At 35.7% G+C, this 19,729-nt stretch overlaps 1 protein-coding gene across 6 annotated transcripts in view; it reads left to right on the forward strand.

Annotated features, from left to right (window-relative positions):
* Nucleotides 1–19,729, forward strand: part of NKAIN2 (sodium/potassium transporting ATPase interacting 2) — a 1,022,574-nt gene that overhangs the window by 130,517 nt on the left and 872,328 nt on the right. The window contains exon 1 of one of the 6 annotated variants that reach the window (XM_054686921.2): nucleotides 17–2,472. The exons of the other annotated variants lie outside the window; for them this stretch is intronic. The gene's annotated coding sequence lies outside the window, so the exon portion shown is untranslated. Of the gene's footprint in view, nucleotides 1–16; nucleotides 2,473–19,729 lie in introns of those variants that run through there. 6 annotated transcript variants of the gene reach the window in all.

The following is a 19,729-nucleotide window of genomic DNA, read 5'->3' on the forward strand; positions in this document are numbered from 1 at the left end:
AAATAAATTTAATCTTTTTATATCAGTTATCTAATGTCATTTAATCATATAGATAAAAGGTCTTTAAGTTCTAACAGAGTTAATACAGGATTGTCATCTAATTCAAATATTAAAATTTAATTTTCCAACCATGGAAACTGTGCTACATTTATATTAATAGTCACTGAAAGTATTCTGGAGGTTCTTTTGTGCTTTTTTCTTAGGCATTTAAGGAGACTGGTGAATAGCCATACTTGCCATGGCTATTCTTTTGTTCCCTCTTTCTTTAGGGAAAAAAATAGACAAGAAAAAGCATAAAAGAATAAAAAGAAATGCATCCTTGCTGTGGTGTTTCATGACATTTCTGCACTTGAACATCTGGAAAGCCTAGTGTGACAGTGACAACCGAATTGACAAAGTTGCTGACTGCATCCACTATTACAAAAAAATATGGGCACTAAAAGCGCCACTTTAATTCTGAAAAGCTCAATACAGTGTCTCTTCATTTTGGCCTTGAAGATAGAAAGAGAAACCACATTTATTTTGAAGATGCATTCTGAGCATTGTGCATCACACACATTGGAAAACAACAGCTCCAAAGAAAGGAACATGCATTATAGGAAAAGAGAAGAGAGCAGCTGTGAAACTCGGTCTAATTGCAGACCCTAGATGGGTTTGATAATCAAATGACTATTCTGCATAAACTAGAAGTAAAATGGCAAAACATTAATTACTCCTATTATTGCTTTTATATATTGAGATGTGGGACAAAATGCATAATACATTTTAAGAACAGAATCTAAAGGAAAAGAAAAATTTCTACATGGAAATATCTGCAGTGTCAAAGAAAAGATGCCACAGGAAGAAAGCAGCCCTAAAATAAAATGCTGACAGGCATAAAACAAAAGTTATATATCTATAATATGCTATAATTTAAAGAAGATACAAAATGAAGAGGAGTAAAAATATAAAGATAATGTATTAACTCTTTAAATGAAGACAAAATGTACATTGAAATATTTTGGTTAATTGGCAGGAACTAAACAAGACTTTTGATGTTAGGGCTGATTATGCTATAGTGTTGTTATTTGTGTGCCACTAAATTTTATGATTTACCGCCACAAATTGCATGAACAATTTATGGAACTATCATCCAGTGAACAAAAGACAGGATAACAAAATGAATTAATATTACAGTACATGGTGTTCAATACTATTATTCTAGTGGGAATACTCTCGGTCTGAACTGATCCAGCAGTTTTTGTGAAATGTAAACCTCTTCAATACAAATGGGCATTCATTACTGAAATCTGGCCATAAGTAAAAACTGAAACCTAATTATTCCCTGTCAAATTCTAGAGAAAAAACAATTAGGTTTGTGACTACTGTACTCTGTCACACTTCAAAAATAGCAGCCAGCTCCAAAAATCTAGGAGCAGCAAACCACCACCACCACCACAAAATGATTTGCTGTTCTGCTATTAGGTTTTTGGAAATGTCTGTTATTAAGGATATTTTAACATAATAGGTATATGAGCCTTAAGAAGCCCAAGTCTAGTCTCTGCCTCATACCTCAGGAATCACCTCTTCTACTCTGGAAAGTTAAAACCATGCTTTGAGTTAGAGTAAATTTATCACTAAATTCAACTTAACTCATTGGATGTGTCTTGATTTCTAGAAAAGATTTAGATTTGTTCAGGACTTCTCTGTTCATAAGAAGCACAATTGGAAATGGACTCCAGGTATCCCTATGCCAAGTACAGTCATCTTCCATTTACTCTTCTAATTAAATTTGAATGCTTTCTTTTAAAACTTGAGATTGAGCCCATGCATTGACACTTATTTGCTCCAGTTTATACAATAAAAACATTGAGAGTGCATGACTGCATGTGAAAAGAAGAACAACGTTTTCTATAAATTGCTTCATCATTACTTACGGATCAATAAATATGTGGTGATATCTTAAATTACACATTAAGGACTCAACCATTTATGAAAATAATAGTAAATATCTGCATTTCTCTGAGCCATTGACTACATAGCTAGAGATGGCCTGCAGTGGTAAACTCTGCTAATTCCTGACTTGATGCCCATTTTCCCTGCCCTCATTCTTATTAGAGCCCAATTTGTTTGGGGTATCAATGTGAGCAGCACAAGCAATGAATTGTTATCTAGCTCAGTTAATCTTGACAGTACTTTTCCTCAATTTCACAGCCTTCTTTGTAGCTGTAGATGTCCATGTGCTCCCTTCAAGCTGCTCCAAGAGTTTCTTGAAGAGTGTTTGTTTTCATTATGAATGGGGTCAGTTGTAGCCAGCAGTGTCGTTTCTGCTCCCATGCTCCTCTTGGGCCTTGAACATGAATCTGATGCACACAGCTTCATGAGGAAACAAGCACACGAAAAGGTCAAGAGAATCCCTGAAATCTCAGTCCTGATATGTTTGAGTTGCTGAACCACTAATAGCAGCCACCTACCTCCATCCAGTCTTCTTTGGTGAGAAAAACAAAACTCTATTTGTTTAAGCTACTACTAGCTGAATTTTCTGTCACTTGCAGCCTAGTTCATTACTAAATAAGATTTCTTGGCTTAGAATTGAATAAGCTCATTTTAAACACTAGGGGAAGAGATTTTAAAAAGGGAAGGGCAGATGCCATGAAAACATACTTAAAAAGTTATTTTGACCTCGTAGAAGTTTATTTGAACACTTCATGTTTCACTGTGATTGTCTTTACAATTCTTCAGTCAAGTGGCCAGAGATAGAACAATTTGCAATTGCCATGAAACCAGAACTCATTTACAAGGGCAGTTCTTTGTGTATATATATATATACACACACACACATATTATACATAATATATAACAAATATTTATATATTATATATTTTTATATATAATATATACTTATATATATTATATATATTTTACATATTATATATAATGTTTTCCCTACGGCGGACTCAGAGAATGGCCTGCATTTATTGACTATTGCAATCCTACTTGATACCAAAAAGATGGGAGAAAGGGTCCATCTATAGAATCATGGAAAGTTAGACTGGTAACTGTCTTAACCCAGACAGACTCTGTTGAATATATTAGGGATTATGCAGTATATGTTTGTGAAGGAACAGTGGACATTGCTACGCAGAACTCATCCATATGGTGGGTTAGTTCTTAAGCAACAGTCATTAATCTTGCCTAGAATATTCAAAGAGCATGGTAAAGTCCAGCCCTATCTCTCAGGAAATAAAATTTTGGTGACTAAGATAAGGCAAAGGGAGGTTTTAAGAATCAGGCAATGATTCTAGGATGTCAGGAGACATTATAGCTGTAGTTGATTTTCAGAACAGATTACGAGTCAGACTTTAGAACTATAAGTAAAAGGATCTAGAAAATGGAAGCAAGAGTTTGGAAGGATCTAGACACAATGTTAAGACTCCAACCAAGAGGCTTGGGGTTCCGAATAAGTCTCTAATTTTAATGAAGTCATAGAGTGCCAATCAGGAAACTGAACTGGAGCCCAAAAATAAAGATAGCTGCAGAGAGTGCAGGGGTGGCACTTAGCACACAGGGGCTCAGTGTTCAATAGACATACCAAGTGTTAGTCTACCCAGGTAAACTAATGCCTTACCCCGCAGACTCTTCAAATTGAGATTTGTAACACCAGTGGACCCATTTACATATCCTCATAACCCATTTACTCTGGGCAGCACATTCCACAAAACAGAGTACTAACTAGCAATACTTATGGTAGTTTCTGCTTAAGCTGCTGACTTTCATTCATTGTAAAATGTGACTCATGGATAGATACATATGTATGACCACCAATACATAAATTATAAATGAAGAAAAAATCATATGGCCAGTAGTTTACTGGGAATAATGCACTCTGATATTTTCTATCATATTCAATTTTTTACTATTACTTACTGAAAACAAAAAAAAGTTGTGATTGACAAAACTGATTTTTGACCCATTAATAAGTAGATCAGAACCTGCAGTTTGAAAATGCTGCCTTAGTTCCTATGAAGATGAATTCTTCGTTCCCAATTATGCTATTCCATCTCCAGTTTTTCAAGTCATGATTCTTCCAGCCACACTTTTTTTCCAGTTATTGCAAGTATGTGTTGTCCCAGCGGTGCTCTCCATAATGACAGAATTCTTCTACCAATGCTAAACTCCTTGAAGATTGTTACTTAATTTTTATTCAACCATTTGCAAGAAGAAACCTGGAGCCTTCTTAATATAGGCATGCTGAAACCCAGTGATAGGCAGTTTCTTTGTTTTCTGGTAGCAGGTCTAGCCTCTATTTGTCAGTCATTAATGGGCCCAGACTGCTTAATTAGTGGCAGAAAGGGACATAATAGTGAGAGAAGCATACATTAAAAAATTACTTGACCCAGGATAAGGATGTGGAACACTGTTGGCTGAGAGTGCTAGGAATCTGCTGCTTGTGAGACAAAATTCCAGTTTAGTTGGCCAGGCTAACCACCATTGGCTAGAATCATACAAAAACACTTAAAGCACAAAAAAATCACGTAAGCCGTGCTCTGAATGCCCTACACTTATATGTATTTTATATGCGTGTTTGGTTTGTGTGTGTGGGTGTGTGTGTTCCTGTGTGTGTGTATATATGTGTGTGTGTATGTGTGTATATGTATATATATAGATACACACACACACACACAGAGTCATGCATCATTTAATGACAGGGATTGAGAAATGTGTTGTGACATGATTTTGTCATTGTGTGAACATCATAGAGAGTACTTACACAAACCTAGATGGTACAGCCTACTACACATCTAGGGCATATGATATAGCATTTTGCTCCCAGGCTACAAGCCTGTATAGCATGTTACTATATTGTAGGCACTTGTAACACAAAGATAAGTATGTATGTATCATGTATCCAAACATATGTAAACACAGAAAAGGTACAGGTAAAAATGTGATATAAAAGATTTAAAATGGTACATCTGTATAGAGCATTTGCCATGAATGGAGCTTGCAGGACTGGACGTTGCTTTGAGTGAGTGAGTGAGTCATGGTGAGTGAATGCGAAGGCCTAGGACATTACTGTACACTAAGATTTTATAAACACTGTACACTTAGGCTGCACTAAATTTATTTAAAAATTTTTTCATTCTTCAATAATAAATTAACCTTAGCTTGCTGTAATATTTTTACTTTATAAAATTTTTCATTTTTAAACTTTTGATTCTTTTGTAATAATGTTTAGCTTAAAATACACATTGTACAGCTGTACAAATTTTTTATTCCTTTATGTCCTTAATTTATAAGCGTTTTGCTATTTTTAAATTTTTTTTTTTTTTTTTACTCTTTAAACTTTTTTGGTTAAAAACGAAGACACAAACCCACACATTAGCCTAGGCCTCTCCAGGGTCAGGGCCACCAATAGCAATGTCCTCCACCTTTATATCTTATACCACTGGAAGGTCTTCAGGGGCAATAACATGTGGAGCTGATAACAAGTCTGCCCTGATAACATTGCCTTCTGGGATTCTTCCTGAAGGACTGCTTGATGCTGTTTTATACTTAATATTTTTTTTTATTAGTGGAAGGGGTACACTCTAAAATTACACTAAATTATATTATAGTAAATAGGTAAACCAGTCATATAGTCATTTGTTATCATAATCAAGTGTTATATATACTGTACATAATTGTATTTGTTGTATTTTTGTCCCATGGCAGCACAGATTTGTATACCACAGTATTACCACAAACACATGAGTAATGCCTCTCACTGCTATGTTATGATGGTGTTGATAGAAATTTTTCAGCCCCATTATAATCTTACAGGATCACCATCATATATATAAGTCATTGACTTAAACATCATTTTGTGGTGCACGACTATGTATATAAACATATAAAGAAGGTATTTCAAACACAAATATTATAATCAGCACAGCAGCATCAAGCAAAACAATTCATCTGCCCTGCTGTTACATGCATAGCTTCCAGGAATAGCATTTCCAAGAATCTGTTGCCCTGCTTCAGGGTTCAGAAAGAAGCCTGGATAAAAGATGTATGAGAAATTCCCCATGATTGGCTTTTGTATCTATGGCGTCAATTCTTCCCTTTCCTTTCATACTTTAGGCATGCACCCATAAATTGTTGCTGTGTGCCACCTCTTTTTTTACCAATCCCTTCCCTGCAGATTCTATCCTTGGACTTCAGCTTCAGTTTGACTTGACTTTATGCTCTGGTTCTGCAATCCACCCCCAAAGCATCAGAAATAGCTATAAAATAGCTAGTATGTAGCACTCTAAAGATGCAGCATTATTAAATAGCTAGTTGACTTTTGCTAACATCATCATTTTATGTGTGTCTAAAATTAGATCACTTTATTTTTTACGTATTGCTGATGAGTCCTAAGAACAGTTGTCCCAATGGTTTCATAGTCTAAAATTTGTTACTGAGGAGCACATGAGAAATTATTTTTTCATTTATGAAATGGAATGAAAATTGAGCATATTGGAACAGAATGTTCACTTACATTTTAAGTCAGCAGAATAGGAATAATCAAATGAATGACTAATACTAATAGAATAATACATAATACTGATATTTAATAATTAAATAAAAGAGTTAAAGAGTTTTCCTGCTTATAGTTGTAGACATTGAAGAATTTGTTTAAAAGCATGATAAAATTAAAATAAACGCTTTTTAAAAAATTGTCCCTGGAGTAAAGTTCTGCATTACACTAATGAGATACTGTTGGAGATTTTATATTCTTAAGTTACATTCATTGATTTTTACTTTTGACACAAGACTAAATTTTACCCTGGAGCTCAGTATTATTTTCTGCCATGTTTTAATTTCTTGCATGAATGCCTTATTTACCTTCATTTAGACTATGCTGCAGGTGGAATGTGAGCAGTACTTATTGCTGATATTTTTGTTGGCCAAAGCTGAAGGACATCTCAGGGTCTTGAATAGCTCTAGGGTTTCATGACTATGAAGGCAATTTCAAGGTGTGACTTGTCATCGTGGAAGACTGGCTTCTTAAACATAATCCTATGAGCCATGATTTAAATTAACAAACCTTATCAATAGCTTCACAACAGTTGGCATCTGTTTTAAAGGTCTCACTTTTTATTTAAGATTGCATTGTAACCACAACTCAGTTCATCCTGTAGGAGTGCTCATTTATACAATAATTGAGTCAAGTACTCTTACTAAACGATTATTAGGTTTTAGCTGCTGTGTTATAAGCTATATTTTCTCTCTTAAAGCAGTCAATTTATAGCATATTATTCAATCCCATGTGCATTACAAAACTTATGGCCATAAAATTTACAGTGTGGTTTGTTTTAATTCAAATGCATTTACGTTGATAGTTTTAATAATTACACATTTCTATCAAGGGTAGTTGGAAAGGAATGCAGTTGATAAACTATTATAATAGGTTAACAGCCACTGGGCTTATAAAAGAACCTATGGTTATCTCTGAGTTATAATTGGTAAGTGTGTACAATACAACCAGATTTTTCTAAGGTGCTTATCACCTATTAAATATGCCTATTATTCTTTCCTCAAATACTTGAATATTGGGACAGATATATACAGCTTGTTTTCACCCGAAATAGTAAGTTACTGTTTCAAAAAATTTTTCTTGTGACTTGTGTTATTATTTGACTCCTTTAGGAAAACTGTCATTGCAAAGATATGATAAAATCATCTTTAAGAATCCTAGTATTCTCCTAGAGGTGATTCTTTGTCCCCTTGTGGAAAGGGGACAGTGCTTTGGCATAGGCAATCATGGATTCAGTTCCTGACTATGCTTCTTAAAAGCAGCCTCAGTCAGTCTTCCAGTTTTTAAAATGGAAATAAGTACCCATGTCAATGGGTTGTTGGAAAGATTTTAGGAGATAACATATGAAGTATCTGACTCATAGTCATTGCACTGTACTGCTAGTCTTTTTCTATGAAAAGTCACCTTGAGCTTAATAGTTGTCACCACTTCATTGAAAATAGACTTTAATGTATACTCAACCTCCTTGGGTATTCCATTGTTCTAGGTATTCAGCTGAACTACTGGAAGAACAAATTTGGAGATATTTTATAAGGGTCAGAACACTTTAGTTTAATAATACCATTTTAATTTATTTGCCAAATGCTTAGTGATATTGTAATAATGTTAAAAACCAAGCAAACACAAGCACTTTGTTCACAGAGTTGTGTTATTGGTCCTCACTGAATTTAAGTATTTACCAATCATATATCCTTGAGTGAAATTTTAGATAAATATTATTTGCAGGCATTAATTGATTCCAAAGGGAGTCTTTGATGTTCTCTCTATAGTCCTAGGGAATAACTCTGATTTCTTTAAAAGATTGCTGGACCTAAAGGAAGGAAAAAAGACATGTCAGCCCTTTGTTCTTCTTCAATATTTATACCTTCCCCTGGTTTTTCACTTCTGGAGTGCCTTTCTTAGTTTCTGATGCAAGCAGCAAAATTAGATAGCCTTGTCATCAGCCTTCATTCCAGTTCTGCCATCCCACCCTGGTAGGAATTAGGATAAAAATCACTTCTTCAAATGGCAGATCCTGTGGCTTAGACTATGAAGATTATGAGATTCCCACTTTAACCCCTAATCAGACTTCAGAACTAGTCTCACTTTCTCAAAGGAAACCCTAACCCAGCTTTCCCCTTGACTCCCCGCCTTTGTCTTTTAGTACCCTATCCCTACCTCATGTGTAGCCTTCTATTTTGGTCCCACATTCTTCAACTAGTTCAGGAAGTTTCATGGAATCATGTGCTCATGTTTGGAAATCCTTACTGACCTTGGGCTAAATATCATCCAGATAATTGTAGCCTTATTCCACATCCTGTGTTTACTGATGCCTAAAAAAAGAAACATAATCTCTTCTTGGCGACAAACACTTTGATAAGGAAAAATATAAAACTTGAGAAACTTTAGAAATATATCTCTTGTTTAATTAGAGAGTTTACTTTGGGATCAAGAAAAAGGTTGCAGCAATGACTTGGACTTTTTTTTTATTCAGTAGCAACTTCCAAGCATTATTTCCCATTCTTTTGAAAACTCTTTCACTAAACTTCTTAGGTTAAGGCCATAGCTCTCGATATGGATAGCATTTCACCTTACCCTGTGGGGGATTGATATCTTATCTAAGGGATAAGAGCAGTATTGAATGTGTTTTAGAAACCATCACGTTACCCACCCCCAACACACATGCACACACAGACATATGTAGATTTTATGTATGGAAACTTCCAGATATAGGAATAATATTTTATATATTTGCACAAAGTTATAAAGTCAGGGAAAAATAGAGGTAGTTCATAAATTGAAGCTATTATTAATGCTGAAGATGATAAGGCACTCATATTGAACTCTAATATTTTCTTCCCTACTTATTAATAATGGTGTTTATGACAATATTTTAAACCTAGCACAGGGTGCATCTTTTTCATCAATGTCTTCAAGTTCCTGTTTCTGGGTTTACCAAAGCCTCTAACTGGTCAAGATTAGTCCAGCTACTTCCAATGTTGAGGCTCTGGTGCATTAGAAAATGAAGAAATGTCTAATATTCTTATGAAGGATGTGGTATATTAAGAATTTTAATATGAACACCGCTTTCAATTTGTCATGTCAGTGTGTCTGTGACTGTGTGGTAAAATTCAGATAGAGACAATATTAAAGTTTAAATCTAAAGGCCTTTAAGAAGGTGAGATCCAGGCTGCATTGCCCTCTAAAGTTCCTCAAAATTAGGCCTGGCACCTTCTTCCTCAATGACTGAGTGACTATGAACATGTACCCTGTGGTCCCAGCAGGTGTTTCTTAAATCTGGCAGTAATGCTGAAGTCAGCTTGGCAGCTTCACCAGGACCACTGTCACTTGGCATGTCCTGCTTTAATGTGTGAAGCTGACTCACTCCCTTCTCCTTTTTGTGTTTTAGCAAGCAGAACTTCATGACTTGTGTTGCCATGAGTTACCCTTGCAAGTGTACCATTTCTACATAACAATTGGATTTCTGAGAAATTCGTCAATTGTGTCAAATTGCAACTTTCAATCAGATATAATTCAAGTGAGATTAAACCATATTTAGAACGTTTAACCCTGATTCCTGTTGGGTAAGACATAAAGAAATCCACTATGGATGACTGAGCCTTCAGCACAATTTCACCCTTAAATTATTAGAGTGTAATTTATGGTAACATCTGTTTCTGATACTGTATCATTTCCTTAAACTTAATGTTTTCCTTATGTCAATATCAAGTTCATTCCATTTTTATTATGGCATTGGAGAATAATGTGTAATTAGTAACAGTTATTTGAAAATCTGTAACCACCTGTATAGTCTTATTTGCATAATAAAAAGGGAGGGTTATCAGCTGCACAACAATGCTGCTCTATTCTGCTAGGTTAATGAGGAATTCAGTTGGTGAGCAGAGTGAAGTATTTCTCTTAAAATTAGAAAGAGCCTTACATTTAAGTAAATGATTTTCAGAATGAACGTCTTCAATTTAGGTGGCACACATCATTAATTTCTCTGAAATTGTTTTGTACATTTGTTTCTTAAATGTTGATGATATAAAATGCCATTAAATATATTTATTTGAAGTAATATGCTCTAGTAGGCATGATGAGGTAAATGTGATTTAACTGAAATTTATACTTTGATTTTTAAATCTAATTTTACATGGAGCTTCAAAATTCTCACTGTGTTAATGAAATTATCACCATGGAAATTTTACAACATGTTTCCCTTAAGGAATTTGAAGTCTTTTCACCATTTTCAGATGATTTGCTTTTTAAAAAAATCAACTGTCAGATTATGTTGGATGATTATATCATTGATTGTATTACACAAAAGAAAACTGGAATTGAGGAGGCAAACCTGCTGATTTGCTGCTACCTCTACAGAACAAGGTCTGATATTGTAATACTGTGATAGAGTAAAACCTATAAATTCTGTAAGCCTAATTGTTTAGATTTCCAGGGTTGATTTTCCTTCTTTCCCCCTGCCTTTTTATTTTGGAAATTGTAAAAGTTTAAGACAGCTGCACCACTGCCCTGGGCATCCAAAAGAGAGTTCTCTGCCACATGGGGGTCTGTGGTGACAGTGGAGCATCACCCCATGAACAGACATCAGGTAGAGGCATCAATCAAAGCCATTGATTGGCAGTCCCTCCCTACTGGGAAACGATCATTCAAGGACAAACCTTGGAGGTTCTAATTGTTGTTATACCCAGGAAGGAAGACCTTTCCTGCTGGAGTCTTTACTGAGCTCTTGTATGTCTGACTTCTCCAAGCTTGGCTTCCTACATTCAGGAACAGGATGGGAGTCGTACTGTGGCGGTCACCTTTCTTCTGTGGGAACCACAGTGCCTTTAGGGATTAGTGATACAATTGATGTGAAAAAAGATAAATGGCTGCATAATGCAGTTATTCTAGCCCTTTGTCTTCAGATCAGGTCTGTGTTCTGGGAAGCTTGTTATCACTAATAGATATCAAACTTTACACAATACTTGGACTTTTTCTAGATCTGACTATGAACTCATACAGCTTAACCTGAACATATGTTTCCTTGTTTTTCCACAAAAAGCCAGGCTATGTGAAAAGAAGTTAAGGAGAGAGAAAATGCCATTTCAAATATTATATTTGCATAAAATTAACTTGTATTCTTTCATCTCAAAGCCTCTATGTTGTTTCTTTTTCTTCCCTTCACTCCCCTATACTGTATACCACCAGAATATATCCTGTGTTGCAGAAAGCTTTGATCCAAAGTCCTGTTAGGGCCTTAAAAGCATGTGTCTGAACTGCCTACTTTTTTTTACCCATAGCCAGAGAACCACAGACATGGGCTTTAAAGGCTTTGTGTTTTAAAGTTTTTTTTATTGATACAAATATTTGTACCTATTTATGGGGTGCAGGTGATATTTTGTTGCATGCATAGACTGTGCAGTGATTAAGTCATGATATTTTGGGAACCTATCATCTCGAGCATTTATCATTTCTATATGCTTGGAACATTTCAAGTCCTCTGTTAGAGTTTTTTTTTGAAATATACAATAGATTGTTGTTAACTATAGTCACCCTACTCTGCTATCAAACATTAAAACCTATTCCTTCTGTCTAACTGTGTATGTGTACCCATTAACCAAATTCTCTATAATTCTCACAAGCTCTCACCATCTACACACCCTTTTCAGCCTCTGGTATCTCTTATTGTCTACCTCCATGAAATCAACTTTTTTTAGATTCCATATATGAGTGAGAACATATGGTATTTGTCTTTCTATGCCTGGCTTATTTCACTTAACATAGTATTTTCCAGTTTTGTCCATATTTCTGCAAAGGACAACATGATTTCATTCTTTTCTTATGGCTGAATAGTGTTTCATTATGTATATGTAGCACATTTTCTTTATCCATTTGTCTATTGATGGACACTTAGGTTGCTTTTATATATTTGCTATTGTGAACAGTGCTGCAATAAACATGGGAGTGCAGGTATCCATTTGATAAACTGATTTCTTTTCCATTGGATAAAAATGAAGTAGTGGGATAGCTGAATCATATGGTAGTTCTATTTTTAGCTTTTTGAGAAATTTCCATACTCTTTTCCATAATTGCTGTACTAATTTACATTTCCACCAATGGAAATTAGTGGATTTCTCAGCATCCTCTCCAGCATCTCTTATTTTGCTGTCTTTTTAATAAAATAATTTTAACTAGAGTAAGATGATATCTCATTGTGGTTTTGATTTGCATTTCCCTGATGATTAGTGATGTTGAACATTTTTTCATATACCTGTTGGCTGTCATCTGAGAAATCTCTATACATATCGTTTCCCCATCTTAAATTGGATTTTTTTTTTTTTTTTTTTTTTTTTGCTGTTGAGTTCCTTGTGTATTCTGGATATTAGTCTTCTGTTGGAAGAGTAGTTTACAGATATTTTCTCCCATTCAGCAGATTTTCTCTTTCTCTGTTGATTGTTTGCTCTGCTGTGCAGAAGCTTTTTAGTTTAATATAGTCCTCTTTGACTATTTTTAATTTTGTTGCCTGTGCTTTTCAGGTCTTAGCGATAAAATGTTTGCCTAGTACAATGTCCTGAAGTGTTTCCTTTATGTTTTATTTTAGTAGTTTTATTGTTTTAGGTCTCACATTTAAGTCTTTAATTCATCTTGAGTTGGTTTTCAGATATAGTAAGAGAAAGGAGTCCAGTTTGTTCTTCTGCATGTGGATATCCAATTTTCTCAGCACCATTTATTGAAGAGGGTATCCTTTCCACAATGTATGTTCTTGATGCCTTTATCAAAAATCAGTTGGCTATAAACACATTGATTTATTTCTGTGTTTTCCATTCTGTTCCATTGGTCTATATGCCTGTTTTTATACAAATACTATCCTGTTTTGGTTACTATAGCTTTGCAATATATTTTCAAAAAGAATAAAGATGCAGGCATCATACTACCTGACTTGAGTGAGGTAGTAGTGGGAGGCCTCCAGCTTTGTTCTTTTTGCTCAGGATTTCTTTGGCTATGCCGGGTCTTTTTGGTTTCATATGAATAGTAGTATTATTTTTTCTATGTCTGTGAAAAACGGCATTGGTAATTTAATAGAGATTTCATTGAATCTGTAGATTGCTTTGGGCAGGATGGTCATTTTAACAATTTTAATCCTTCTGATCCGTGAGCATAGTATGGCTTTCCATTTGTTCCTGTCCTCTTCAGTAACTTTCATGAGTATCTTATAGTTTTCCTTATAGAGGTCTTTCACCCACTTTGTTGAATTTATTCCTATGTATTTGGTTCATTTTGTAACTATTGTAAATGAGATTGCCTTCTTGATTTTTTTCTCAGCTAGTTCATTATTGATGTATAAAAATGCTACTGATTTTTATATGTTTATTTTGTATCCTGCAACTTTACTGACTTATTTATCGGTTTAAGATTTTTTTGGTGAAATCTTTAGGCTTTTCCAGATACAAGTTTATATCATCTGCAAGGAAGGACAAATTGACTTATTCTTCTTCAATTTTGATGCTTTTTCTTTCTTTCTCTTGCTTGATTGCTCCAGCCAGAACTTTCAGTACTATATTGAATAAGAGTGGTGAAAGTGGGCATGCTTATTTTGTTCCAGATGTTAGAGGAAAGACTTTCAGCTTTTCCACATTCAATATGTTAGCTGTGGGTTGTCATATGTAGTCTTCACTAAGTTGAGGTATGTTCTTTCATTGCCTAGTTTGTAAAGAGTTTTTATCATGAAGGGATATTGAATTTTATCAAATTTTTTTGCATCTATTGAGATATTTGTGGTTTTGTTCCTCATCCTGTTGATGTGATGCATCATGTTGATTGATTTTCATATGTAGAACCATCCTTGCATCACTGGGATAAATCCCACTTGATCATGGTATATTATCGTTTTAATGTGCTGTTGGATGTGGTTTGCTTGTATTTTGTTGAGAATTTTTGCATCTATGTTCAGCAGGGATATTGACCTGTAGTTTTAATTTGTGTGTGTGTGCGTGTGTGTGTGCTTTTCTGGTTTTGATATCACAGTAAAACTGGCCTCTTCAAATGACTTAGAGAGAATTTCCTCCTTTCCAATTTTTTAAAACAGTTTGAGAATTGGTGCTAGTTCTTCTTTGAAAGTTTAGTAGAATTTGGCATTGAAGCAATCTGGTCTTAGACTTTTATTTGTGGGAAGTTTATTTTTTATTACTGACAGTCTAATTACTCATTTCTCATTATTGATCTACTCAGGTTTTCTATTTCTTTCTGAAATATAAATTCCTCTGTCAAAGAATTTATCCACTTTCTCTAGGTTTTCTAGTTTGTTACTGTGTAGTTGTTTATAATAGTCTCTGATGATCTTTTGTATTTGTATGGTATCAGTTGTAATGGCTCCTTTTTCATTTCTGATTTTGTTTGAGTCTTCTTTTTTCCTTGGTTCGACTAGCTCCAAGTTTTTCAATTTTGTTTATCTTTTCAAAAAACCAGCTTTTCATTTGATTGTTCCTTTGTGTTGTTTTTTAGTCCAATTTCATTTAGTTCTGCTCTGATTTTTATTATTCTTTTGCTTCTACTAATTTGGGGTTTGGATTATTCTGGCTTTTGTAGTTCCTTGAAGGGTATATTAGATTATTTATTTGGAATCTTTCTACTTTTCTGATGTAAGTGTTTATTGTTATAAATTTTCCTTTTAGCACTGCACTTGTATCTCATAGATTTTTGTGTGTTATGCTTTGGTTTTTATTTATGTCAAGAAATTTTTTCATCCAGTGGTCATTTAGGAGCATGTTGTTTAACTTCCATCTATTTATACAATTTCCAATGTTCCTCTTATTGATTTCTAGTTTTATTTTATTGTGTCCTGAGAAGATACTTGTTATGATTTTGATTTTTTAAACATTTGTTAAGAATTGTTCTGTGGCTTAACATGATTGATCATGGAGAATGTCTTATGTGCTAATGAGAAAAATGTGTGTTCTGTGGCTGTTGGGTGAAATGTTCTGTAAATGTCTGTTAGGTTCACTTGGTCTGATGTACAGTTTAAATTCAATATTTCTTTGTTAATTTTCCATGTAAATGATCTATCTAATACTAAGAGTGAAGTGTTGATTTCTTCAATTATTATTGTATTAGAGTTTCTCTTTCCTTTTACGTCTAGTAATGTTTGCTTTGTATATCTAAGTTCTCCAGTGTGGGTGCATAATATTTAGAATCATTATATCCTCTTGCTGAATTGATCCCTTTATCACTATATAATGACCCTCTTTTTCTCTTTTTACCATTTTTGACTTAAAGTCTGTTTTATGTAATGTAAGTATAGTTACTCCTCTTTGCTTTTGATTTTGGTTGTTCAGTATCTTCTTCCATCCCTTTACTTTCATTCAGTCTATATTTTTTTTAACAGGTGAGATGAGTTTTCTTTTTTTGTAGGCAGCATACTACAGTTGGGTCACTTTTTTAGTCTATTCAGCCAATATGTATCTTTTAAGTGGGAAATATAACCTATTAATATTTCTTAAGTATAACCTATTAATATTTATTAATATTGTTTTTAATATGTAAGGTTTTATTCCTATACTTTTATTAATTGTTGATCTATGGTTATTTTATGTTTCTTTCCTTCCTTTTCTTTCTTTCTTTTTTTCCTTTCCATTTTTCTATCTGTACAGTCTGGCGGTTTTCTATAGTGGTAACATTTGAAATTTTTTCTTCTTTGTTTGTGTGTTTGCTCTACCTTTGGTTTCTATCTTCTTCTGTGTTTTCATGATGGTACATATCATTCTTTTGCTTCTTCATGTAGGACTTTGTTAAGCATTTCTTGTAGGTCCAGTCTAGTGGTGATGAATAATCTTAGGTTTTGCTTGTCTGGGATAGACTATATTTCTCCCTCATTTATGATGTATACATTTGCAGGGCTTAATCCCCTTTGTTAAAAAAATTTTTTTTCAGCACTTTGAATATATCATCTCATTCTCTCCTGGCCTGTAGAATTTCTGCTGAGAAATCCCCTGTTAGTCTGATTGGGGTTTCTTTATAAGTGACTGGATGTGTTTCTTTTTCTGCTATTAGGAATCTCTCTTTTTCTTTGACTTTTGACAGTTTGTCTATAGTATGCCACAGAGAAAGTTGCATTGTATATTTTTGGGGATCTCTGAGATTCTTATATGTCTAAGTCTCTTGCTGGATTTGGAAAGTTTACAACGATTTTATTAAATAGGTTTTCTAACCCTTTCAGTTTTTCTTTGCCTTTGGTGAAACCTCAAATTTGAATATATTGTTGTTTTATGGTGTCACACATGTCACATAGGCTTTGTTCATTCTTTTTAAAACATTCTTTTTAATTTGTATCTGCCTGAGTTATATCAACAAAAGCCTATATTCAAGTTCTGAAATTATTTCTTCTGCTTGATTTAGTCTATTGTTGAAGCTTTTGAATATATTTTTATTCTATTTACTGAATTTTTCAGTTTCATAATTTCTATTTGGTTGTTTCTTATGATATCTCTTTGGGAAATTTTTAATTCATATCCTGAATTGTTCCTATTTTTTGGTATTGTTCTCTGATATCTCACTGAGCTTTTAAAATATTTCTATTTGAAATTTTTTCCAGGATTTCATGTATTTCTGTTTGATTAGAAACCGTTGTTGTAGAGTCACTGTATTACTTTGGAGGTAACATATTTCCCTGCTTTTTCCTGTTGCTTGTATCCTTACATTGATATCTCCATAGGTGATAACAATTACTTCTTTCAATATTCTGAATTTACTTTTGTAGAAGATGACATTTTGCTGAAGTTATGTCTATGGTATTGGTTGGGTAGGGCACTTTGGCTTTGATTCTGGGTGCATGCAGTAGTGTAGTGTTCTTATCATTCCTTTGGTTATCTGCACCAGTCCTGTCTGTGACTTCCTCAGTGGCTTAAGGTGTGGTTGTTAGTGGAGGTTGTGGTGAAGTTATGCTGCAGATGGGACACAGGTGGGCCTGTCCTTGGGCTCCAGAAGTAGCAGCAAGGGGACAAGTCTGCCTCTCCTTAGGCCCCAGGGTGGCGTATGTTGGCACTGGTATTAGTGAATTCAGGCAGGCTGATTTTTGGGCCTCCAGGTGGCTTGCTCAGATTCCAGTAGTTCAGCCGTGGGCCAGGCAGTTTGGTGGATTTTCAGGCCCCTGGGCAGTAGGCAAGTGAAGGCAATGGCGGTAATAATGGTAGAAATAACTTGTGGGTCCCAAGTGGTCCATGCTGGTGTTGTTAGTGGCTGTGATGGGCTGGGTGGACCAGTCCTTGGACCTATAGATGGTTTGTGCATATGTGTGCCCACTGTGGTAGTAGCAGCGGGTTGGGTGGGCCCAACTTCAGGCCCCTGGTTGGAGTACTCAGGAGCCACTGTTGGTAGACTGGGCTGGGTGGCCCCTAGAACCCCAGTCAGCATGTTTGGACACCTTTGAGTTGGAGCCAGGCCTAGTAGACCTTTTGTCAGGTCCCATGGTGGTGCTTGCAGGCACTGGTTATGGTAGGCAGGGATGGATGATCCCCAAGCCCAAGGCAGAATGCTCAGGTAGGAGCAGCAGCGACTGCACTACATTCTTGCTACCGAGGAGGGTAGGTTTGCTTTCAGTGGCAGCAGGAGTATACAGGTGGCTAGGGAGTGTGCACTTTGCTTGTGCTTTGGACCCAACTGTTTTAGCCCACTGCAGCAGCAACTACGGGTGTGGGAGTTTGTACTTAAAGTGCTTGAATATGCATAACAGCTTTGCTGCCTGGGGCAACTGGGTCTGGCAAAGGTGTCCTATGTGGAAGTGGCCCATGCTCCAATGACTCACGCTTTAACCTTGGAGGCAGCAGCCAGCTGCAGCAGTTACTGTAGGCAAGGCATGTCAGAGGGTTCCAGATATGTGGAGATGCAAGGGCTGTTTTGTGTCCTGGGCAGGATGTAGCCTGGTGAGGGCCAGGCTTTTTCAATACGGTGCCTTGCTGTAGCTATTTAGGACTCGGGGTGTGTGTGGGATACAGCGTGAGCTCCCTCTCTGGAGCAGTGCCTTCCTATGGTCTTCAGGCAGATCCCTGTATTTGTTTTGGGGCCATCAGGGCCTAGGGGCTTTCCCATGGCTAGGATATAGAAGTCCACAGTAGGATGGTGGACTATAGGGGTTCCCTCACTTGTCCTTTCCCCACATTGGGGAGCTCCCCCCAAATCCCAGACAATCATGACTGAAGAGGCTGCTTCACTTTCCTCTCCTTCCTTGTGTTAGGTGTTTTGTGTCACCTCTGTGTAGGATTCCAGTGTTTTCTCTTAGATGATTGTATTTGAAGTATGAATACCTACTCACTATTTTGGTTTTTCTTTGTGGAAGGGATGAATACCAGCTGCTGCTAGCCAGCCATCTTGGAGACCCAAAGGATTTTCAAGGCATTAAGAGTAACTTTATCTACCTCCACCTATTCTCTTACTCTGTCCCTCAGAACCTTGAGATGCTGAGTGAAGGGTCTCCAGATCCTTTCTCTGGCTTGTTTATTGTTGGGCATCACACTGCCTTCTCCCTTTGCTGACCTTCAGCTCGGGTTTTGAGTCTTTTGGTACCTAGGGGGTCACCTTTCTGACTAGAGAACAGAGAAAGGAGAGTGTGTTAAGACTTTTCCAGTGAAGGAAGCTGTCAGCAGAGAAGAAATCAGTGATTTAGGGGAAGCCTGATCCAGGACATGTAATTTGCAGGGTGTACTGAGCTGGGGGTAAAGCACAGAAGGGGAGGAGGGGAGAAGGGGATAGGTAGGTAAAAAGAGAGAAATAGGGATAAAGGAGAGAGATAACTAGATAGAGGTGATTAAATATACCAATATTTATTCTTCCAGAAACTTTAAGCAAATATTCATTTATTGCGTGAGACATCAGTGGTCATAGGATAGAAGAGTATATAACTGATTCTCAAGGAGATACAGAAAAGCCAAAAAAAAAAGGAAAAAGAAAAAAGAAAGAAGAAAAGCCAAAAACTTAGTTTGGCCATGACACTATAGAAACAATTGTAGGAATTATTGAGAACTGTTTATCATTAATGACTGATCATGATGCCACAGACTAATAATTATGAAAATTGTGAATGTACATTATTTGATTGTTACAGCACACGGTTAGTATATAGTCACTCTAATCTTTGACTTTCATGTTCAATTGCTTAGAATTTAAATATTTAGGTAACTTTGCATGAGACACTATTCATTCCACAAATTCTTTGTTACTAAA

The sequence above is a fragment of the Pan troglodytes genome, chromosome 5, assembly GCF_028858775.2.
Source record: "Pan troglodytes isolate AG18354 chromosome 5, NHGRI_mPanTro3-v2.0_pri, whole genome shotgun sequence".
Taxonomy (NCBI): Eukaryota; Metazoa; Chordata; class Mammalia; order Primates; family Hominidae; genus Pan; species Pan troglodytes.